This window comes from Ambystoma mexicanum, chromosome 3p (assembly GCF_040938575.1).
Source record: "Ambystoma mexicanum isolate Mex_15411 chromosome 3p, UKY_AmexF1_1, whole genome shotgun sequence".
NCBI lineage: Eukaryota > Metazoa > Chordata > Amphibia > Caudata > Ambystomatidae > Ambystoma > Ambystoma mexicanum.
The window spans coordinates 921,324,059-921,348,791 of record NC_090925.1 but is presented as its reverse complement, the minus strand read 5'-3'; the positions used below and the strand labels follow the sequence as shown (position 1 = coordinate 921,348,791).

The 24,733-nt window shown below is 45.2% G+C and overlaps 1 long non-coding RNA gene across 3 annotated transcripts in view; it reads right to left on the bottom strand.

Annotated features, from left to right (window-relative positions):
* Nucleotides 1–24,733, bottom strand: part of LOC138581119 (uncharacterized) — a 137,852-nt gene that overhangs the window by 21,099 nt on the left and 92,020 nt on the right. For 2 of the 3 annotated variants that reach the window (XR_011304444.1, XR_011304447.1), the window contains one exon: nt 94–6,009. The exons of the other annotated variant lie outside the window; for it this stretch is intronic. This is a non-coding gene — a long non-coding RNA (uncharacterized lncRNA). Of the gene's footprint in view, nt 1–93; nt 6,010–24,733 lie in introns of those variants that run through there. 3 annotated transcript variants of the gene reach the window in all.

Below are 24,733 nucleotides of genomic sequence, written 5' to 3'. Positions count from 1 at the left end.
TTCTGGAGTTGTTATTATAATGTATACCTGTCTCCCACTTACTAATGTGGAATGAGGAAAAGACAATCTACAGATAATGTCCTGGACTTTAAACATGGATCTAGCTGAGCCAAGAAATTAATATCGTATGGCACGTATAGGCACTTACAATTGACATTACCATTGGCATAAAACCTACTTGACCACATCACTATAAAATTAGCGTAGTGAGTTTCTCAATTTTTGAGAATAGTAGTACTATGACTACAACTCCTACAAGTTGACCTGGCATTGTTAAGTGGCCGTTTTTTACCTAAGAGTGGGGTGAAAGTCACATTCACTCGAGAGTGGGGCAAATAAAGATACATGAACTGCAGAACCCATTTGAACACTAAACACATCTTGTGTATTATCTAAATTGACACTACAACTCCCAGAAAACACTGGGGCTAGATTTAGCTCATTGACAATAAGGAAACACCTTATTTCAGTCTGGTAATCAGTGTAAAACGACACACACACAGATAAGCAATAGATTTCACAGGGTAATGACTATTAAAACTAAATACACACGGTCAGCATGCATTTGCGCATTATTTTGTGATTAACACTACGACTCCCAGAATGCTAATCCGATCACATGATCTATACAGACATACGACCTTAAGTCACATGACAATAAATAGGGAGAGAGGATCAAAAACAGGCGCGGCTCGGGCAGAGATTGCAGATCTTGTGTTGGAGTGAAGGAACATCACTAATAAGGTATGAAAGAAATGAGAGAGGTTACAACATCTATTAGTGACATGGGAAAAGTTACATACATTGACACAATGTTTTTCGCGTAGGTTACCTTTGAAAAGCTGGGGACGGGACCACGAGGGGCTCAGCACTACAACAAACACTACCAACAGGGCATTGAGGTATTTTTTTTTTAACTTAAGTTAAGGAATCAGATGAAAGCATAATGTGCAACTACATTCTGATAGAAATTATCAAATTATTATTTGTGACAGAACGAAGGCTGATTAGAAGCCACAGATGCCAGCCATTAACAGTGGTCATCTTTGAATTGAGAAACACACAGGATATGAACAAGAAACACAGGTAGGAATACCGTTTCCCACACAGGTTTATATTTATTTAATTCCCCGTTTAAATCACTAGCTAATATACATATTATTGTTATTTACAGCACATCATATTGCTACTTCACTAGATGACGTTTTCACCATTCCACAACAAGAAGGGATGCTTGAAGTTCTAAAGACATAGAGAAAAATGAAAGAAAAATGAAATGGACATACTTTGAATTTATTTGTTGACTGTGAATTAATAACAGGATAAGAAAACATTGTGTCCATACTGAAAAGTTATTGCTCCTGAAGAAGAGAGGCACACTCTCGAAACGCGTAGAGCTCTGAATTAGAAAGGCTTTCCCCTTTTTTCTTGAATTTTTTTGAATTACTGTATATTCTTTTTGAGTGAATTGAACTCGAACATTCTTTATTATCATGTATATGGTACTAAAATACTATCATGCCTTCATAAAGACTTTTTGAAATTTTTATGTATATTGAAACAAATCATTGCATGTTTTTATATGTAATATTTGTACAAAAGAGTGGCTTAATTGATACTTTGCAATACTAAAAATCAACAATAAGTGAACAAAAAAGTATATTTTGTTTGGATCTTGTTATCCAATACCCAGAGGTGTGCAGGGGACGGGAGTTCCCATTGTTAATGGGAACACCATTCTTTTCATTATATACAAAAGGTGTCAGGAAATGGAATTGGGGCAAGCTTCGGCGACCGTACCATAGGAATTAGCTGTGAAAGCTGAAGAAACTACATTTCCCAGTAGGCTGAGGGGGCTGGAGTAGTTCTTCCCTCCTCGCGCCATTCGCCAGCTGGGGATAATTGAGACAGCAGCTGGGGGTAACTGAGACAGCTATTAAACCGTTGGCCGCCCGTGCACTGGTGCTGATAATTGTTGATTAAGCAGCACGGGCGGCCACGACATGTCGGAGCAGCAGGAGAAAATACGGCATGCTGATCTTCTCGTGTACTCATTGAATAAGGAGAAAGCCACAATGCCGTTCAAACTCTCGATTATGAGTAACGAGAACATGGCATTCTGTTTCATGCCACGGCGGAGAGAGCATCCAGTTCACGGCGGCTGACTGCAGCATTTCATGTGTCCGGGTGCGCTTGTGAGCCGCCCGGACACACAGATAAGTGTTTTTCTTCTTATGGTTAAAGGACACGGGAGTATCTGTGATTTATTTAGCGGCCGGCTACATTGAAGCTGGTCTGTTATGTCCACGAGCAACGCTATTGATTTCCCTGGACATTTTTGTTAATATGTATTCCGCTATTTGTTCCGCAGTCCTTTCTTAGGAACTGAAACTCCTTGAAGTACAAGAGCACACTTTTCATTTACGTTCATTCAGTGTGGGCAGAGTTTTGTCACCCTCTCTGTAATGTTCATGTTGCCTGCATACAGAGGGCAGAGTCTTGTCACAGTCTCTGTGAAGTTCATGTGCCTGATCAACTAAGGGCAAGGTTAGTTTCACGTTTCTCTAATGCTTTGCTAGCCCAATGGGCCATGTGTTCACGTTTATTCATCGTGGAAGCAGCTTTCTTGTTTGTGTCATTCCGCTTGCTATTACTGTGGGGTCATGTCATTGTTATTTGTGTCCATCCTTCATGTTTGGTGTAATATGCAAAATCAGGTTTCAGGAGGAGGTTTAGGTATACTATGCATAATTCTGAAATAGGTGTAGGATCAGGAGTAGGTATTCAGATTTCATGGTATTAGTAGGTTGTTATGTGGAACAATTGTGAATTGTATGTTATGTCCCCTTCTTTCCTTTGTCTATCCACCCCCTTTCCCTAATTCCTTCTTCCCCCCATTGGCTGCCACGTGGTTCGCTGTGATATTATATTCAGACGCCCGTGCCAACCACGGTGGGAGGGTCGATTCATTCGGGTTCTGTGGTTCAGGAGAGGGGTGGTCGATCCCCTATTATCCCTTACGGTTTTTGTCAAAAGTTTTTTTTTAAATATTGCATATCTACATAAATTGGTATGTATTTTAGGGTTTTAAAAATGATATGTTGTAATAAAGTAATAATATTTTTTCTAAAGAAAACTTACGAGTGAGGTTTTGAATATTAACGCTCACTAGACGAAACAGCAATTTGGTTGTAATTGGTTTCCTCGATCTGGTTCATCAGTCCTCATGGTGTTTAATTGAGAGGTTTTTAACACCAAGGGAAAAAGTTTAGAGGTAACGGGGGCATGATCCTGTCCTCTGTTTGTGATTCACAAACAAAGAAACAGTCCTTTAAGCGTTTATTGGAAGATACACACAGCAGCATCATCGCAGTAGTCAAAGCCATCTTTTTTTTAGTGCCTGAAACCAAAAGGATTGGCTGTTGGTTTTGTTTCCAGAGACAATTGCAGTAAGATCATGCATGCAATGCCGAATTGGAACTATTACTAGGACCCCTGATTTGCACACTGCTTGGCCAACATAATGGCCAAATGATAAACACATGTGGCTACTTCAGCCGTTCTGTCAAACCCCAAAAGACGCTGAGCAGTATGCTAACTGCACATGGCCCTCCGCAGCTCAGCATCATATGGGCCATCTGATGGAATTCAACCATATAAAGGTTTCAGTGCCCTCCTCAACAGCTTAAAGCTATGAGTTTGTGAATTATCACAAATATGAAGCAGGAGTCTATGACTCCTTGGCTTCGGATTCTCTTGAAATATAACCACAACAATGCATAAAAAACGGGAAAAAAGGGGACAAGGGAAATCGGAAGATTTACATGGTTATTCCTGTTTAAGGCCCTGTCAAGCCTCTCTTCAAAACGATCAATCCTGGCTCTTGCATGGTCCAAACGGTTTTGTACTTCCTAGAACTTACCATATATTCTCTCCCACGGTCCTTGAAGGCTTTGGCGGCAGGCCTGGTTGCAGGTTGGTGCCAGTTTCACTTGAATGGTTAACTGCAGACTGCTGCGTTTTATAAGTTACAGTTCCCATGCCAGTTCCCATGCAAGCTCCCAGCTGCAGCTCCTGGCTTCCATTTAAGAAAAGGAAACCAGTGAATATACTATTCAGGATAAGGTGTATGATATGTTGGCGTTTACAGTTAGTTTGGTGGTGTTACAGAGGGTCTCAAGAACACAAAAAGTCCCAAAGCCAGTTCCAGGATATCTATTTGAATTTTTCAGGAGGGGCTACATAATGTCTGACCGCCCCAATCTCAGCTTGTTGTGAGATGCCTCCACCCTAACCCAGGCTTCCATAATCCCCAAGATGATGGTCACTAGAGATCGGTAACCCCTACTGCCTAGAATCTTCACTAGCTAACAGCAAGGGCCTAAAGGCATGAAGCTATCTCTCTGTCCAGCTATATATATATATATCTCTCTCTCTCTCTCTCTCTCTCTCTCTCTCTCTCTCTCTCTCTCCCCCCCCCCCATCCTGGAATATTCTAGTGGTGCCCTGAAATACTCCTTCCTCCGAATTTTAAGTACGAATGACGGGCTCAATAGTGCCAACATCAGTCATTCTGGTTCAGCGTAACCCACAGTCACTCAATTTCTCTCTTCATTCTTGATCTTACTCCCACTTCCATGCTTTCACACTCCCTCCAATAGTCTCCCCACTCTCACTCTATTGTCCCTCCGATATATATACACTTTATCTCTGCCTCTCTCCTCTATAGTCCCCTTTCTTCACCTCGCTACACATCCCTCTCCCCTCCTATCTACGTATCCTTCTCACCTCTCCATACACCCGTCTCCTCACCTCTCTACACACCTTTCTCCTCACCTGTCTATATGCCTTTCTCTGCACTTCTCTACTGCACGCAACCCACTCTCTATGCCTCTAGACCCTAATCTCACTGCACTCTATCTGCCTATCTCTTCCAACTACCTTCCTCCCTTTCTGCTTCACTCTGCCCTCACCATTACTCCCACTAATGCCTTGCACTCTCTGCAGACCCTCCTACCAGACACTCTCTCCATCACTCTTGCTCTCTCTCTAATCCCCCTACATTTCCCCTCTCTCTATATCTTTTTCTCTCAACCAAGCTCTGGACCATGCTCCCTCTCTCTGCGTTCTCTGGAGTCCCTCGAGTCCTTTCGGAAACATCTAAATATTTTTCTTTTTTTCTCAATCATAATCATTAGAACCGCCTGGGTAGTTGACATCAATTGATACGTATACGAGAATTCTAACTGCTGTTCCAGGGGCTCCCCGATGCAGTTAAGGCTGCCCGGTAAATAGCCACCTGTTCTGCAGATTAACATAATACTTTTACACCCCTATCTCACACTACACTGCATACAGCTGGTACGACTTTTTTCAGAACCAATACCTCACCTTCTATCTCTCTCTCTCTATACTCCAACAGCTTCTGCCACCTCCTTCTCCACCTGGTACACCTCCCCACCCCCTCGCTGGTCTCTTCGTCCATCTCCCAACTGCAACAAAACACCTTCTATTCGCCTCTGTGTTGGCGGGCTTTTATAGTCCAGGCTACCATCTTACAGCACTCTTCTGGGCTTCCATTGGTCCCCTGGTCACATGCTTCCCTTGGCGCCAATATTTGGCTAAGCTTTCCCCAGGGGTGGGGTTAAAACTGATGCAAAGATTAAAAAACCCTGTAAGCTCTCCCCCTTTGCCAGCATGGTTGTGTGAAGTCTCTGATGGTCACTCTTCTTGCTGTGGTTCTGGAAGTGTTTTTTTCTTGTTATTTTCTTCCTGTGCTGGTGAGTGTGGTGTTAAATTCGGTTTGGGGAGAATTTTCGTTGACTCTCCTGTTGCCAGGCAGTCTTTTTTCACTCCCAACTCGTTTTCTTTTGCCCTGCCATTCACCTGGCATACGTTTGGGTTTGGGAGGAAATTCCTTGTGAATTCTATGTCTGTCCTTGATTCCATTCTCTTGGCTCCAATCGGGTTTTCTTGCCTGCTCAAAGGTGCCTTCTGGCAGTTGTTGTCCTGAAATAAACAAGAGAAAAGATTGACCAGAACCAGTACTGGAAGACATTGTGTGACAGTGGGTGGTAGCATTGGTAGGATTCATGGAACGAGAGGGATTTTCTGGGACTAAGAACCCCCAACAGGGTCATGAGCCTAACTCTGTCACGGCAGTCAGTTTGTTTAGAATTTAGACAGAGTTTAGACAGTTAGATTTTAGGGTTTTACAGTTAGAGCTTAGTTTTTACAGTTCAGTTTTTAAAAAATGAGATAAAAGTTAAATGAGACATAGAGGTCACAATAAACTTGCTCTACCTTACCTCGCACCTTGAAACACTTGTGTATAGGCCCGTTATAAATGCCATATCATATCATTACCACCACATTATGAGCCTGCTGCGGGCATGGGTTTCACAGCCTCTCATACCTGCATGCACAAGCTCGTAAGCAGGTGTCTCCCACTGATGACAACCCTGTTTGGGTGTGCATTTTTGACCCCATTTCTCACCTTCATCTTGGGGCCCACCTTCTCCCATAATACCTTCGTTTTTGGCAGAGGGTTAGGGCATCTGGCCCCAGTCCAGCATGAGTGAAATGCAAGGTGGCACGCAGCGAGTTGGACTGCTCATCTCCACCTCTCTGCTTTCTTTTGCTCCTAGGGGGCCATCTTCCAGACCACAAACACACAGTGACAGTCACCAGGAAGAACCAGCAGCCAGGCTCATCCCAAAGTTGCGTGTGTTGTGTGCATGCATGCAATCTGCTTCTACATGTCTTTGGATTTCTGATAAATGCATGGTTAGCCAGTAATGATGTTTGTACATGGGGCTATACATGTTTATTATTTTCCAATGAAAGTACCTTAGCAAGTAATAAACTACACAAGTAGGGTCATGCTTCTCAATACTCAGCACAACAGTAATATTTAGAACTACTTCACGGACATTCATGTGTGCAATTCCTTTGAGCTGCAAACAAAATTTGTTAGAAATTTCAACTGATCAATAAAAACAACTTAGCTGCAGGCATAGTAAGAAAAAACCCGGCAAACTTCAACACTTTGTGTATTCGCGAACAATGACGTCAGCAGATAACACAAGTTTGCACACCCCTAGTAAAACCCCAGTACAGTTAGTGAGATGTTTTCAATTGGTCGAAAAAATGATCCTCACCACTCCTCTTTGTCTGAGTCATGGAACCCTTGCCAGGGAGAATTAGAAGTAGCCTGACAAAACAAGGGATACAAGTGCTACACAACGAATACTAATTATTATTATTTTTTTTTTACATTTATAAAGTGCACAGCAGCCCGAGGGCATCGTGGCGCTGATACAAGCAAACTTACTTAGTTACAAGGAAATAATCAACACGGGGAGGGGAACAGGGGAAACAAAAGAAATAGCCTGACTGTGCTTCGTGGTTACAGTGAACCTGCTAACAGTAGGTAACAGTTAGTGAGGGCAGCGACTAATAGGAAGAATGTAGTAGCAAGGGAGGATGAAGAGGGTCAATGTTGTGCGTGACTGGGGCGGAAGTTTGTTGTGAACCAGTGTAGGATTAGTTGAATAGCATAGTTTTGAGTGCTTTCCGGAAAGACGTGTGTGAGTTCTCTGCCCTGAGGGTGTTGGATAAGGCATTCCATTGCTTGGGAGCAAGGTGAAGGAAGCTGGTGCCCCCTGCTTTGATCCTTTTTATTGTGGGGATGCATAGTTGGTTGGTGTCATGAGCTCTCTTAGGCCTAGAGGATGTGGCTCGGACAAATCTCTCGGACACGTAAGGGGGGGCTGTGAGCGAAAGGCACTTGTGTGTAATGGCTAACGTTTTGAATGTGATCCTTCTTTGTGCATTTGATATAGTGATATATGTGAAAAACCCAACGCAAACAATCCCCAACATTACGAAAGATGCCACTTCCTGTAGGCAGTTTTCGGTTTTTTAAAATTAACCTGACAAAGGCAGTGTTTCTTCCTATAGATACAATTTGTACACATCAGAAGGCACTTCTGGGGGTATTACCCTTAAGGCAGAAAGGGAGATTAGATATCTGGGATAAATCTCACAATGTTTTGGACGTGCTATTCACAGTAAAAATTATACTGTATTTGATACCATTTTTAAAGTCACAGAAAGATGGAGTAAGCTGACAATGTCGCAGATAGCTCGACCAAATGTGATAAAGATTAATGTTCTACCAAGAATCTGCTTTTTTTTTCAAATTTTACCAAATCCGTTACCTACTGGTTTTCTAACGCAGATAAAGGATCGGCTGCTGTAATTTCTATGGGAGAAACATACCAAGGATAGCATATAAGGTTCTTGTACTGCCAAAGGAACAAGGAGGAGTACATTAACCGGATATAAACACGTATTACAGGGCAGCTCAACTTAGAGTCTTGGTGGAACATTTAAACCCACACTCTACTAAACAATCCGGGGTGCAAGAAAATGTGGTGATGGCACCAGTGTCGTTTGGAGTCTGGTCATGGGTTCCTAAGTACAAGATACCCAGGAGAGTCTTTAGACACTCAGTCCTACAAGTTCTTTGGGAAATGTGGAGCGTGAAAGGGAATACAGGATGGGCCTCAATACAGGTTGGGCGGTCCGGAATTAACAGTGGCGGTAATCCCACCGCCACTGTTAATTCCGAATCACCCGGTCCCGAGTCCTGCAGGCGGGAGGTGATCTTCCCCCCAGGTCTGACCTGGCGGGTTGAACACCTCCTGCCTGCAGGCGGACGTGGAAACACTGGCACCATCACAAGATGGTGCCGGTGTTTACACTTCCCCATTCCCATTGAGTCCTATGGGACTGAATGGGAATGGGAATTTACCGAATTCCGCCTCCGGAATTCCCGGGACACCAGGGCTGTAATGCCCTGGTAATTCCGGGAGTCACAGAGGCGGAATGGTAATACGAGTCTGGCGGTAGCCAGGCGGTTTTACCACCACGGTTACCGCCAGACTCGTAATGATGCCCGATGACTCTAAACACGGCGTTGCGTTTAAGTTGTATATGGGCCCTGCCCCATAAATAGACAAGGTGTTATAGATTCAAACAGGTTTCAGCTTTGGTAGGCAGCCAGGTTGGAGAAAGCGGGACAGATGTGGAGTAAAGGGAAATATATAACACAGGTGAGATCACAAGACTTCCTGTAGGTGGAGAACCTTTTGCCATTTATGCACCTAAAATTGAAGAGGGTTCTTACAGATGATACATGGGGAAATATCTTAAAAAAGGGAGTTACCCTTTGAAATGGCATCGATATCCCGTGGCAACGACGGGTATAATAGCTAGTATGTACAAGACTATCTCACTATCAGAACCACAGGAGGATTTAAGGGATTGAAAGCAATGGGAAGAGGACACATGGCATGAAGGAGATGAAGAGCTCCGGAAGCTGATGTGTCGATCAGTAGCAGGAGTGTCAATACCCTCCCAACACCGTTTGCATGCATCAACATTGCTCCACAGATGGCAATTTACACTATACAGGCTCTCTCTGATGTATAATAACGTAAGCGTAAAATGCCGAAGGGGCTGTGGGGAGGCAGAAACTAGTTGGCATATTTGGTAGTCCTGCAGGTATGCCCAGACTTACTGGAAGGTGGTCCTATCGTGGATCCATTAATCGGAAGAGCTAGAAACAACAGTGCATCCGATAATGATCCCCTTCCGCACACGATAGGTGGACATGGAATATCAAATACTGAATCACATTGTTCACTATCTGCTATTGGCAGCCAGACTGAATCTGGCAATGGCATGGAAAAACCCAAGTCTACCCTCCAAAAGGGAGTGGCTGTTTGACAGCAAAAGGAATCTATACCATCGAGTGTTTAACACACCTACCAAGAGAGTCTAAATGTAATATAGAAGAGGAATCGCTTCTGGTTATATCGAACTATTTAGTAAAGATGCTTAGCTTGAGCACATGTGGAGGAAAGGATTGACGTGGAAGTGTAGGAATTATTTTGGAAGTGAAGGGAAGAAATATGGGGGTGAGGATATGGTCATTGGTTGGTCATGAAGGAGTATCTAGGTTGGGGAAGCGAGGGGGGCTGTATATTATGCAATGTGACTACATTTTGGGACATTTTCTCTGGGCAATAATTAACAAAGCAATGGATGTTAGTGAACATATGGATATTGTAAGCGATATGATGATTAATATGTATGTGATGGTTACATTTTGTATGGACTCACTGAAATTTTATGCAAATAAATGTTTAAAAAAAGAAAATGATCCTTTTGACCATACGTCTTACCATTTGCATATGAACATTCCCTAGCAGCTGGGCACACAGATGTTCATGACTTGTTTACTATTGTATATTGAATATTGTGTTTAGGAGACAGGAATGTGCTTAACGAAATTGTACTTCTGTAATACATCCAAATTGTTTGACTTGACTTTAAAGAGGTGGTTATTGCAAGCCCCTGTCAATTGGCAACACATTTTCCTGTCACTTGAGCCGGCAAAAGATAAACATATTTAATCTGTTCAAAATAGTGACTCACGGGACAGTAAACTGATAGAAATACCCCCTAGCAAGGATATTTAGCAATTATTGAGGGAGGTCGAATATTTCTTCTAAGGGACATCGTACATAAACAATCACCTCCTGAGGTGCTTCCTTTACTCAAAGAGCTGAGGGTTGAAAGGTATCTAGCGACACCTTCATGACGTTCATTGTCATATCACATTCTGCCCACCTTGTGACTACTTTCACAAAATCCTACCAATGTCCAACTACTCACAGGCCTGCCATAGTAGTCAATAATCCTTTTAAAAAGTTGCCATGACCAAACTCAATACCCATACACAGTCCAACCACATCCTGGACAAAAGCCAATCTAGCTTCTTTCATTGCCGTGGAACTGAGCTAACACTGATATGTGTTGGAAGACCTAGTCTCAAGTGCCTAAAATGGGTCTTGTAGCATACTTATTCTACAGGACCCCTTCGACACCTTTCCCACAGTGGACTGTAACACTTTCCCCACATCATCTTCAAATTGTGACCACTGTCCCTGATCCCACACTATAATAGTTTCAGCCATTCTTATATGATCACAGCCTGTGCGTGAAACTGAGAGACCTCCTCTGCCCTTCTATCTCTTACAGTCAACCAAAGTGTTTTCCTGTGTCTCCCCTAATATTTAACATCAACATTAAATGCCGAATTAACCTATTCAACCCACATCACCTCTGCTTCGATATAACTTTGTTTTGCTAGCCAGCAAAAACAGTTATGCATTGTTGTCAAGGGCCTTGAGGCCCTTGGATCAGGCATGGCACAGAACCATCGCAAAGTAACTGAGAACAAAGGTGAGATCCAAGTCATAGGCTTAAAACACCCCTAAAAGAAATGTACACCCCTGCTGAGCTCCAACCTTCGTTTTTATGACAGTAGCAATCAAGGCCAAAGCTAGAAACCTGGAAGTGAAGTGAGCCGGTAACCTTATTTGAACTTTCATTTAGGAGCTATGGTCCACTCACCATTCTACCAATGGAATTCATCACCCCCTCGAAGGTGGTTGGTTCCCTGTTAAATCTTATTTTGACTATGCCAACGAATGACTCTATCTCTGCCGACATACCAAGTCAAAAAGTCCATTATTGCCAGCCTGCCTCTTCCTACCTCAGAGAGATACACGTGCACTGAGTGCAAGCCACACTTCTTTGCGTCACCTTTACATATCTGCCTCAGCCGCCATCTAGAGCCAGGAAAAGGTTAAGCAAGTCTATCCCAAATATTTTCTGTGCTTCTGACAAGGGAACCTGTTAAACCCAAAGCCAAGCGGGCAGGCATTAATGCTCTGATTATATACCAGTAATCTTCATTACTCCTAGTCCTACTATTCCTCATCACAGTACTTACCTCATGAGGCCCCTGCCTCCGACACAGGACCTTCTTTTATTTCTTTTACTTCCTATAACTCCTCCCCTTAACCCACGTCACCCAGTTTACATAACCAAGCCAGATCATGGGACCTTCCCCACAGGGAGGTAGAGGACGGTTGTCAGTACTGTGATGAGGAAGAGTGGGACTAGGAGTAATGAAGATTACCAGTAAGTAATCAGAGCATTACCTCCCCTTCCACTCCTCCTTGTCCCAGTAATTACCTCATGAGGCATACCATAGCAGCAACAGGGAAAAAGTCCCAATGAGACACAGAGCCAAAAGAGTGCAGAAAATAACACACCTTTAATTACTCCAAATTCACATCCCCACTGGCAAAACCCCAACCACGAAGGAACCATTCCCCAGGTGGGAGACATTCAGCTGATAGTGGTTGATGAAAGGGCTTTGATCTGTCCAGGTGGCAGCCCTACAAATCTCCTGCAGAGAAACCCCCCTTGCATCGGCCATGGAAGCCACCAAACCCCTGGCGGAACGCCCCTGAATGTGCGCAGGTACAGACAGACCAGCAGCCACATAGGCCATGGAGGCAATAACACGGATCCATCGGCTAATGGAAACCACTAAGGCCTTGCGACCTGCATCAGCAGGACAAAAAGTAATCAGTAGACTATCAGACTGTCGGAAAGGGGCAGTCCTAGCCAAATAGTCCAATACTGCCCACCGTACATCAATGGCATGCCGAGCCACCTCTTCCGGCGTTTGCGAATCCTGAAAAAAGGCTGGGAGAACAGATCATGAGATGTGTGAAACAGAGACACAACTTTAAGTAGGAACTTTGGATCACACCTCAATACCACCAAGTCCGGCAGTACCCTCAGGAAAGGGGGGTGACACAATAGAGCACCAATCTCCCCCAGCCTACGGGCAGAAGTGATAGTGATAAGAAAAGCTCTCTCTATAAGGCTGATGCCCCCATTAGGTTCTCTGGGAATTGTGGTACCACTCTCCGTTTTTCGGTTGAGGAGATAAAAGTTGCAGTAAATTAACAACTCCACAACCGAGCACCAGGCCCAGATGCTATCCCTGCGGATCTCTTTTGTGACGAGGTAGCTTTGTGGGCTCCCCTGCTGACTAACTGCTTTAATGCTTTTATGGAACTTGGGATATATCCAACCTCTTGGCGGCAAGCAATCATCTATCCAATATTTAAAAGGGGTGATCCAGGTAGTGCCCTATCCTATAGAACAATCTCTCTGTTGCTTACCTATTTTAAAATCTTTGGTCGGGCTGTACTGGTCCATTTGGAGCAATGGATCTCCGATTCTGGGGTGTTGGCAGATATCCAGTATGGCTTTCATCTAGGTAGGGGGACCCGAGATCCTGAACCTATATTTGGTGGGTGCCTCATCAATTTTTGTGAGGGGTGAACCACTCTACCTGGCTTTCATGGACCTGAGCACAGCGTTTGACAAAGTGGACAGAGCATTGCTCTGGGCTGTGCTCAGGTCCATGGGCTGTCCGGAGTTAAAGGTGCGCCAGTTGATTGACGGGCATACGTCGGCCTGTGTCAGATTTGGTGATCAGGGACAGTGCACAGCCTTCTTTGAAACCTTTCAGGGTGTCTGACAGGGGTTGTGTGGTGGCTCCAGTGTTATGTTATTCGCCCTTTACATTAATGGAGTGTACCAGGCATTGGTGGACACCAATGCGGATTTCATTAGGGTGGGTGGACTGCCGCTCTCAGTACTTGGCTATGCTGATGATATGGCCCTAATTGCACATACCCCCTTGGCCCTACAACGCTTGGTTGATGCCTACACATTGTTTATGTCCAATCTTAAATTGGTAGTAAACTCCAAGAAGTCAGCAGTGATGGCATGCAGAGGAACGGGAGGCAAACCACTCAAGATGCGTAGAATCTGGAGTGGGGGTGAACTCATTCCAAGGGTGAATACATTTTAATACCTTGGAGTCTCTTTCAACGAAAGATGGCGGGGGTCGGGCCAAATCAAAAACAGAGCCTGAGAATGAGGCAGGCCATTGCGGGTCTGCCTCGCTTTCACAATTGTTGCTCAGGGCAGCCCATTAGGTTAATTCTAGAGGTCTATAGAGCCCAAACCAAAGCCGCGACCAACTATGGGGCTGCACTATGACGTATGGAGAAGGTTGCTCATATAGAATCTATAAAGAACACCTTTTTCAAAAAACTGCTTGGCCTCCCTCAGTCGGCTCCGAATTATGCTACTCACTTGGAGCTTGGATGCTTCCATATTGGGGATGAATGGCAGCTGGCTCCTCTTTCCCATTGGCTGGCGGTATGGTCAAACCCCAGAGCCAAGCTAACGCATACGATTATACGAGCGTTGGCAGTAAGTCAAACCAAACACAAAATTCCTTGGCTTTCATACATTCACAAATGTATTTCTCAGTTAAACGCAGAGAGTCTGTTATGTCCCTAGTCCCTCCTCTCTCCTTGTACTGCAGGCAGTAAGTGTATAGTGAAATCCTTGTGGCCAACAGAGAAACATCTGCGCTGAGGGTGACCGCGAACAGAAGACATATCATTATAACAACTGCAGAGGGTATCCAGCCATACTTACTGCCTTCGGATCGGTGGGCACTGACAGGGCGCGTTTTGACTCCCTTTGGCTTGGGGCAAGAACCAAAAATTGGTCAAATGGTGAACAATCTACAGCCTGTCCATGCTGTGACTGGCCTGAGGAGGACCTATTACACTTCGTAATGTTATGCCCGGCTTACCGGGATCTGAGAAGTAAAACATTACTACCATTGCTAAGAAATGCTGATTTTTCTCAGGCCAGACCTGCTCTATTTTTTTTTATTAGCGGCAGCCACCACTCCTGTGGCTAGGATGCGTTGTCTACTTAAGAAGTGCATAGTACCGACGGAATACATTTGTTGTATCTTGATCATACATTAGTAAAATTGAGAATAAGATGTGATTATTTTGGTACTGGCGGAACTGTGCTTTTTGTAATTTGTATCAACTTTTGTATTTTATGTTTTTCTGGGCCCTTTTTTCAATTTTTTTATTTTATGATGCTTTTATATCAAATTTGGCATCCATTTGTCTTTTAAACGTTATGATGCAATGCATTACTATTGTATATTATATTGTTTGTAATTGTGGTTTATGGATATTTATTTCAGAATAAACTGAATGGACTGACTGATAAGAAAAGCAGTCTTCAGCGTAAGGTGTTTGATGTCAAACTCAGAAATGGGCTCAAAAGGTGGCCCCTGAAGGAACCTTAAGACACGAGGGAGATCCCAAGGGGGAAGCCCTTTATAAGCACAGACGGGAAGAAGAAACACCCCAGAGCAACTTCCCCACCAGCACCATCGGAGTCCCCCAAAAGGAATTTTATGGAGGCCCATTGAGAGCGAAGTGTGGAGATCGCTAGGCCTTTGTCAAAACCCTCCTGGAGCAATTGGAGAATAGCTCAGGGGAGGGATCCCAGACCGCCCAAACCAATCCCGGAAATGGCCCCAATGCCTTCCATACTCCTTCAGAGTAGAAGGTCTACAAGCATTCATGATAGACTCGAGCAAAGGACCTGAAAACCCTTGAGACATCAACCTAGACTGTGCAATAGCCATGCTGCCCATTGAAACCATCGGACCTCAAACCCCAGACCCCATGCAGGGGACAAGGCCACTTCGGAACCAGCCAAGGTTCCTGGGACTTAAGCTCCAACAGAGAAGAGAACCAGCTCCGGCGGGTCTAGAACAGAGCAACCAACAACACAGTTGACCCGGACTCTCTGATGTGCTGAACCACCCGGGGAAGAAGTGGAAGAGGAGAGAACCAGTAAAAGAGATCCTGAGGCCACTGCACAGTGAGGGAGTCCACTCCCCAAATCCCCTCGGCCTGAAACCGGGAGCAGAAGAGGGGACATTCACTGAGGCTGGAGAGGCAAAGAGATATAGAATGGGGGTCCTGAATCTGATACAGATCTCCACAAAGACCCTGGCGGTTGACATAACCCAAGGCCTTTTTTATTGCCCATCAGGACCAAAACTTCCCAGCCTTCCAGAAACACCCTGAAGTACACCAGAGCCCAGAGTATGGCACACAACTCTCTCTAATTGAATGATCGGCTCTCTTCCAGAGCCCAGAACCCCTGGGCCGAGAGGACCCCCAATGTAGCCCCTAACCCCTTCCGCTGGTGTCTGTAGTAAGAGGGGTCACAGGAGGATGGACCAGGGACACCCCTGCCCGGAGATTCAGAACCCCCAACCACCACAGTAGGGAGACCCTCAGAGCGGGAGACACCGGGATCAAAGCCTCGTCAGCTTGAGAGGTCGGGAGCCAGTGGGAGAGTAGATAAGACACCAGAGGACGTAAATGAAGACGCGGCCAAGGAACCAGAAACATGCTAGATGCCATGTGCCCCTGCAACTTGAGCGATAGGTGAGCCGAGACATACTGCCTCCTGAGAATCCTGCCTAGAACAGTCAGCAAGCAATTGACCCTCTCCTGGGACAGAACAACTCTCCCCATCCTGGTGCAAATATGAGCCCCGATGAAAACCAGATCCTGAGAGGGCTCCGTCTGAGACTTCTGCCAGTTCACCAGAAACCCCCAGTCCTGCAATGCCTGGCAGACCAGCTGGAGATGAGTCAAGACTGTCCACCGGAGGACCGCCTTGATCAACCAATCATCCAGGTAGGGAAAAATCTGAACTTCCCTCAGGTGCAGATGCGCCACCAGGGGAGCCGCCAGCTTGGTGAACACTCTGGGGCCTAGCGCAACCCAAATGCGAGTACTCAGAACTGAAAATGCTGGGGTCCCACTGCAAAACGGAAGAACTTCACAGGGGAACTGACAGGGGCGGAGAGACACGTGGTAATATGCATCCAGTTCCCCCCCCTGTAAAACATCCGGAGAATGTTCTGCAAAGTCTCCATTTTAAAATGTTCCTTCTGGACAAAGCAATTCAGAGCCTTGAGATCCAAAATTAGGCGATACTTCCCTGTAGGTTTGGGGACTAGGAACACCCGCGAGTAGAAACCCTGACCCTGAAGCGGGAAAGGAACGGGCATGATAGCCGCCTTCAGCAACAACTCAGAGAGAGAAGTTGCCATAGCAACTTCTTGGGCCGTGATCTGGGTACAACAGTCCGAACCATGCAATCCTGGACAGGGGAGACAGGAAGTTCATTTGATAACCCCTCTGAATAGTGTCCAGAATCCAGGAATCTGAGAGCACCACCTGTCCCATACCGGAAAAAAACAGCTGGAGATGCCCATCCACCGGCCTGTCCAAACCATCAAGACTTCTTTACCAGACCTGCATGTGAAGAGCATGGAGGACCCCGCGCCCCCCCTTGTTCTCCGAAAAGAGTGAGAGGAGGAGCCACTCCCTTGTGTATCCTCTCCTCAAGAAACCCACAGCTGATCCTTCCTGTCCGGCTATCACCCAATTTCCATCACCCCCTTTCTGGGAAAACTCCTGGAAAAGCTGGCCATCTCTCAGCTTAACCTTCATTCAGATTCTGTTGGAAGTCTCGATGACCACCAGTCTGGCTTCAGAGCGACCAGAAGCACGGAAACTGCTGTCCTGAACATCCGTGAAGATCTACTCTCCAACCTGGACTCTAACATTCCCTCTGTCCTCATCTGTTCTCGATCCCTCTTCTGCCTTCGACACGGTCAACCACACCATCCTGCTCAACCGTCTCTGTGATAGCCTGGGTATCACTGATCAGGCTCTGGCCTGGCTGACCTCTTTCCTCTCTGATTGACGCAGCCAGGTCCAACTGGGGTCCGTGCTATCATCTATCTTCCTCTCTACCTGTGGGTTTCCCCAGGCATCTAACCTCTCACCCTGGCTCTTCAACCAATACCTGGCAACTCTCGGCCACTGTATTGCCATTTTCTGCTCAAATTTCCAGTGCTACGCTGATGACACTCAACTTATTTTCGGGCTGTCTTGGCCACCTCCTCTCCCTCTCTCATCTCTGACTGCTTAACTGCCATTCAAGATAGGTGTGCCGCCAATGATCTTTGTCTGAATGCCAGAAAGACTGAGATCCTCCTCATTGGCACACCATGTCCATCCTTTTCCCTCACTCTCTGACCGGCCTCCCGTGGCCCTGCTCCTACCGCTATCTGGGAGGCTAAGAACCTCAGGGTCTCCACACTTCCCTTCTCTGCCCATATCTCTGAGGTCTCTAAAAAGTCAAACTTCCTACTGCACCTCCTCAGAGGTACTCTGCCTTTCCTCTCCTTCCCTGAGAAGCTCACTGTCTCCCAAGCTCTGGTTCTCTCTAGGTTAGACTATTTAAACAGCCTCGTTCTAAATCTACCTGCCTCTACTCTCCGCCCTCTGCAACTTATCCAGAACAGGATTGCAAGACTTGTCCTTGGCCTCAAGCCCTGGGATCGTATCTCTCCAGCTCTGAAATCTCTCCATTGGCTCCCAGTGGATGCAAGGATTAAATTCAAAACCTGCATTGTCCACAAGGCTTTCTAGGGCCTGGGTCCAAAATACCTTCAGCTATCCCTCCACAAATACCTCCCCTCTCTTCGCTCCTCTACCTCTAACTCCCTCCGGGTAGATCTCTATCTTCGGCTGGGGCCTCCCTCTGGAACAGCCTCCCTGCCACTTTAAAACTTTAGGAGAACCATCTCTGGTTCCGGAAGCACCTCAAGACCTTCCTCTTTTCCCAGACTTACCCAGTCTGCTGCCTTAAACACAGCACTTGGCACTTGCTGGCTGCACTACCACTGTTTATTGCATCCTTTAGCTATTTATTTTTTATTTATTATTATTTATCTTCTCTCCTCTGCTCTGCACTTTCCACTCTCCCCCTTCCCTGCACTTTTTCCCTTTTCCCTTTCCCATGCACTTGCGCGTCACTGGGCCTAGTACAATCGTTGTTGTGTTGTGTTCTCCCCTGTTCCCTTCCCTTGCCTAGTCGTGCTCTGAAACACTTGTGTACGAGCACAATATCGTATCATATATCATATCATATCAGGGAAAGACCGTCCAGTCCCTGCCCCCGCACCAGAGGAAGACTTCTTTGTTGAGGTAGACACTTTATGCACCTTATCCTCAAATGAATCACCAAAATGTTTGGACCCATCAAAAGGAGGTTTTAGGGCAGCCGCCTTCTGAGAACCTTCTGTTTTCCAGTCCTGCAGATTCATATGCCCCCGGGCCGACACACCAGCCCCCATGGCCGAGCCACGCACTCCATCAAATGCTAGATCGGACAAAAGTTCAACCTGTCTCTGCATCTCTGATAGCAAAGGGTCACAGTCAGAACCCCGTCCACTGCCTTTTTCAATTTCCTAAAACCACTTAGCCCAGTTTCCGCCATGTAGGAACCGTAGATATTTGCAAAGAGGGCCAGATGTGCACCAGCATGAACCTTCTTCAGGCTGGAATTAGCTCTACGGTCCACCAGGTCCTGGACTGCTGCCTCCTCGGCTGACATAGAGGAGCGACCCACCAGACTGGCGAGGATACCAAATTATTTATCCCCTTGGGAATGGGCCGTTAGACATAGTATCCTTCAATAGCTCACCTCCACTCCGGCAGTGGAGCCCACCCACCTCTGGAATGTACATCAAAGAGCCGATATGCTGTGCCGTAATGCTCGGCCACACCGGCAGGAGAAAAAGGCATTTCAGCATACATATAGCCCTTACCTCCTTACCGCACCCCCGGGCCCTGCAGCACCCGGTCCTTGATGCCTTCACGCCAGCATAGAGCGAGGCAAAAAACTGGGCAAGGCTTCCCGCTCAACCGGGGCCCAAGCCTCGCAGGGGGCCCGGGAGCACGCTGCACCTGAACAAGCCAAAGGCACAGCCACACAGCCCCACCAGGGCGCCAGCAATCGTTGCTCACTGGAGCGTCGCACCAGGAACAGTCCAACCTGCCAGAGGCAGGAAAAATTAAACTGGCTGATGTGGGTTAAGGGGAGGAGTTATAGGGAAGAAAAGAAACAAAAGAAGGTCCTGTGTCAGAGGCAGGGGCGTCATGAGGTAAGTACTGTGACGAGGAAGAGTGGACGTGGAGGTAATGGAAATGTAAAGTGAACATGAGTTTTTTCTTCTTATGAGGGTGTCTTCCAGGCTGTGATGCTCTCACATGTGATGCTCATTGTCTCTGACTTCCTCGAGCATTTGCTGTCCATATGGCCTCTTGCCGAATGCCTCATGATTACCAATTTCGATTTGAAATGCTGCCTCTCATTCAACTATGATCTTGTTTAACCATCTTGTGCCAACCTTACTATGCCAGATGATCACTATAACTTTGGTTATAATGGTCATTGATGCTGTCTGCATCTCTGTAACATTGATGCCTTGTGCACCACGAAGAAGCAACGTTTTGTGATGTATACGTATAATAATGTAATGTTTTTATACAGCGCTTCATGCTGGATGTTTTTGCTTCTAAGCGCTGCTAAAACAACTGTTATTAATACCCAATTGTGGCTCTTGTGGAACGTCGGATGGGAAGCTTTTTCAAAATAGGGAAGACAGTGGCGGGGACGTTTTTTGGCAATAAATGGCGGCGTAACAGCAACGTGTAATACCTTCATGCCTGCTGCGCCCCATTTTCGTGGCGTGCTAAGGAGTATGAGGGCGGCACCTGCATGAGATTTTGCTGCCAGCGTGAAATAGACCCGAAGGATTTCAAGGCAATAGGCCTTGCACTTACAACTGCTAAATAGCGGGCGGTTCCATTGGAATCCATTTTGAAACGCTGCCTGCCGAGGGTAATTTAATGCAGGTTCTGCTTAATTTGTCTGAAAGCAGAGGGTAAAAGTGGTGCAAAGGAGATTTCGACTGGCTTTACTTTTCCGTTTAGACGCCGCTTTGTAGAGTGATGAAAAGTGCACGTCAGGGACCCTGCAGCACGTAAGTCCAAACATTGGCTTGCATGCAGTTACACTTTTATTCAAAATGGCCCCCTGAGTAAATTGACTTAACTTTGTTTAGTTTAATTAAACTGATATTTTTGGGCATGACAGTCGCTGCTGATACCCAAGAAACCTAATCCTGGCAGGGTCAGCGATTGGTACATCATTTTAGCATCCATTTATCGCCAAGCGTATTTCTGATTATTGTTTTCCATCATAGTACAGGAAGCTGTAACTAAGACGAGGTCTCTTTTCACATCTGATCTAAGCAAATGCTTGATAGGAGCAGTGGAAAGTTTTGTACCTGCAGGCCCTGAATCAGCCCATTTGCTCTGGAATGTAAGGCATGCACGAAGATGCAATCTCATGTTGATTATTAAAATGTAAATCACATTAACATGCTTTGAAAATAAGTGCTTTCCACATTAGATCAAATGGAACGATGACGGCGCAGGAAGTAAGCAGTTTCCATGTTGCTGTTTAGCATTTCTCTCTCTAGTCTGAAAAAAGAAGTCATGTGCAATCGAGTTAATCATTATATTTTATGACGCGTGTCTATTCATAGCGCATATCTTCTAATTGAATTTCTGCCTTGACTTTGTATGTGTTTAATTAATAAGTGTCTCAACTAGAAACTCTGCATGGAGCATCATAGTGCATAGATTACAATCAATGGTGCATGTCCACATTTATTTATTTGTATTTTCTTGTTCGATTTTTAGGCCCTTATACAGCAAGGAAAATACTGTTTCAAAGCGCCCCCAGGGCAAAGGGAGGGAACAAGGGAGTGAAACACATTAAAACACAATAATTAAAAGCAGTGAAGGGAAAAAGGACGAACCTACTATGCCTTTTGAGTATTCAGAACGTGCAAGTGCAACAAGGAAGAGGGTAGAGGGGTTAAGTGCAGGAGTGTCTGGGCTCATGGGTGAGCCACAGATGACGTGCGTAGTATGGTGAGCGCTACACGGCCGGAGCTGCGTAAGTGCAAGTGCGAGCCTCCAGGGCGGAGGGTGTGCCAAGGCAAGTGCTGAGGGTAGACAGGAGCTGGGCGATTGGGTGTGGGAGATCAGGGGCCCCGACAATGCATAACTGACCCCGACACCAATCACAGCAACTGTGGGATTAGTAGAGGAAGGAAGAAGGGAAGGAGGTGGTGAAGAGGAAAGTCTTGAGGAGCTTCCGGAATTTAAGAAAGTCCTGCTCAATGCATAGAGGGAGGAGAAGGCTGTTCCATAGGTGGTAGCAAGATGAAGAAAGTGATCGACCTCCTACCATCTGTTTAGCAAAACAGAACCATTTAGGGGACAGAATTAAGAATCAGACACCATATGAAAGGGGTCTGCAAGCTGCAGCTTTACAAATAGGTTGGACTGCAACTCCCATGATTAGTCACCATTGACTATGCTGGCTAGGGTTGAAGGTATTTGAAGTGATATTGAAGGTGAGGATATTGCCCAATAAAGTTCTGAGAGTGTTGGTTGAGACAAAGAAAACATGGCCACTGGCAGTGGAGACATAACTCATTATACAGTTCAGTCCAAGGAGAATTAGAGTAGATGATAGAGATAATGGGGCAATGAGCATGGCATCGAAGATGAGGGCCCTTCCAATCAAAGTAATTGCTCTACGAAGGATTTTGTGAAGATGAGCAAGGCTTCTGTGGCTTGGAGGTCAAGGCGGAGGTCATGCCAAAGGTAGGGCACCATGAAGGAAAAGGAGCTGATCCTTGAGGTGTACCGGGAGGTTTTAGGGATGGGAAGGTAGTGAAGATCTTTGGAAAGCAATGGAGCGCTTTACAAGTAATAGAACGAGTACACAGGGGAAGCAGATTGCAAGGAATCAATACAAAGGAGCATGGATCTACCATTGCAGAGAGAGAGGGGAGTATTTTGTCAGCAAGGGATCTACAAGCAACCAGGGAAGGAAAGTAACCAGGGGTAACATAAGAATACGGTTGTTGAAGAAGTCAGGTTTACCCAATAGTAAGCAACTGAAAAAGCTTCTAGCAAAGTTGAAGGTGAGAAAGATGGCTCTAATGTTACTTTGATAGTGAAGGGCCTAGTGGCAATGAAAATGGCAAAGGTGAACGTTTTAGAACCCATTAACATAACCTAACATCCTACAACATAGGTGGCTTTCGAGGTAAATGGGGTAACACCTTTGCTTAGAAAGTCCACCATAGACCAATTCCTTTCCAACTAACTACCATCCTACTTAGCAATTACCATTACTGAGCAAATTCTCAGAGGTGGTGATGGCCACTCAACTACAGACTTTTACTAAAGCTGCTGCTGGACGGTTAGAGGAAGGAAGTGCAGGCAGACTTTTGGCCCGGGCAAAATACGGATACAGCAGTACTGGCAGCCTTAGATGATGTAAAACTTTGGGCAGATTCTGGTACAAATGGTGCTCTTATCCTCTATGACATGTTTGTGGTTTTTGATATCACCGGCCATAAAATTCTGTTGAGACACCTTCTTAAATTTGGTTTATGTGGAAGAAGCTCCGCTTCAAGGAATGACTGCCATCTAACACCTGAATCCACACACCCTCAACTCCTCGCCCTACCGGAGACTGGGGGATCTTCTCCCTAATGTTTCCTCCACTGGTTGCCTGTAGATCCTTTGCTGCCAATTTACCCACCCTCTGCCTCCCCTTAGATCTCCAAATTCTCTGTTTCTCTGCTCCCCAACCTTGTTCTTTCTCCTATGATTGTAAAGAGCTCTGTTGCTCCCGGAAGCTAGCCTTGCGCTCAATAAACATATCGCTCAATAAACACCCTAATAATAACAATAATAATAATAATGATAATAAAAGGCTTGGATTGGGTAAAATCTTTTTGGCCAATTGGATGCAGGTACTTTCCTTGCCACCATTTCAATCGACAGAGTGGGCCATTACATGTGGAGTTCTGCAGGTTTTATCTGTTAGCCCGCTATTGTACATTCTGTGTACAAAGCCGTTGCCTGATTTGATTTTTGGGTTTGCATTGAACCTCTACATGAATGCTGATGATACACAGTTAATTCTTCATCTAGGAAATACAGAACTCAACCAATGGATCATTTTAAACTATTTGTAGAGCAGGTGCGAGATTGGATGAATGTCTATCGACTCCAGCTCAATGCTCAGGAAATCAAAATACTAATTTGTAAGAATAGCTCTGCCTAACAGGTGGATATCCCAGGCATCTCGGTCAATGCCCAGACTTGGAGTGATAGCTATTGGCCCTAGGTGTTAGGGTCTTGCTGAACCATCCAGTACGGACTACAATTTAGGAGCGTGGCTTGATTCAGATTTCTCTATGAACGATCAGATTAGTATATTAATCAGCAGGTGTTTCTTTAATATATTTTTAAATTTAATTTATAGTGCAATTGGTAAATTAAAACCTTATTCACTTTGTAAAAAAGCAGTAATGTTACACAATGTATACATAACATTGAATTACATATCATCATAACTTGATACAATCCAAATCATTATATTCAAATATTACATTCAGTTACAGTTCATTCAGTTACAGTTCACCAGTAATCTTTTCCCTATACTTTATCTTTCTACTAATAATATAGCTTAAAAGTTTCAATATAAAATACATTCCTTCATTTCATTATTTATTCACCAAGAGACTTAGAATAGCAATTAAGCATCACCTTCATGGTATCCTGACCCAATTTCCTTCAGTCTGATGGTAATTCTCTTCCATAAATAATATGCCGCTCCCACATATACCAGAGTTTCAGCCATATGGATAGTGGACCAGAATTGGTTAGATGTTATCATTCTTGTGTCACATACTAAATCTTTGTAGCCCTTGCAGTACCATTCCTGAAGGCTATTAGAGGTAGTTTAAAAGATGTCTGATCTGATCGTCTCTACCTCCTAATGGCAAAACCTACATACTCTTTCATCTCGAGGAACAGATGTCCGCGTTTCCACATACTCAAGGCATGGCAGAATGTTAAATCGGAGG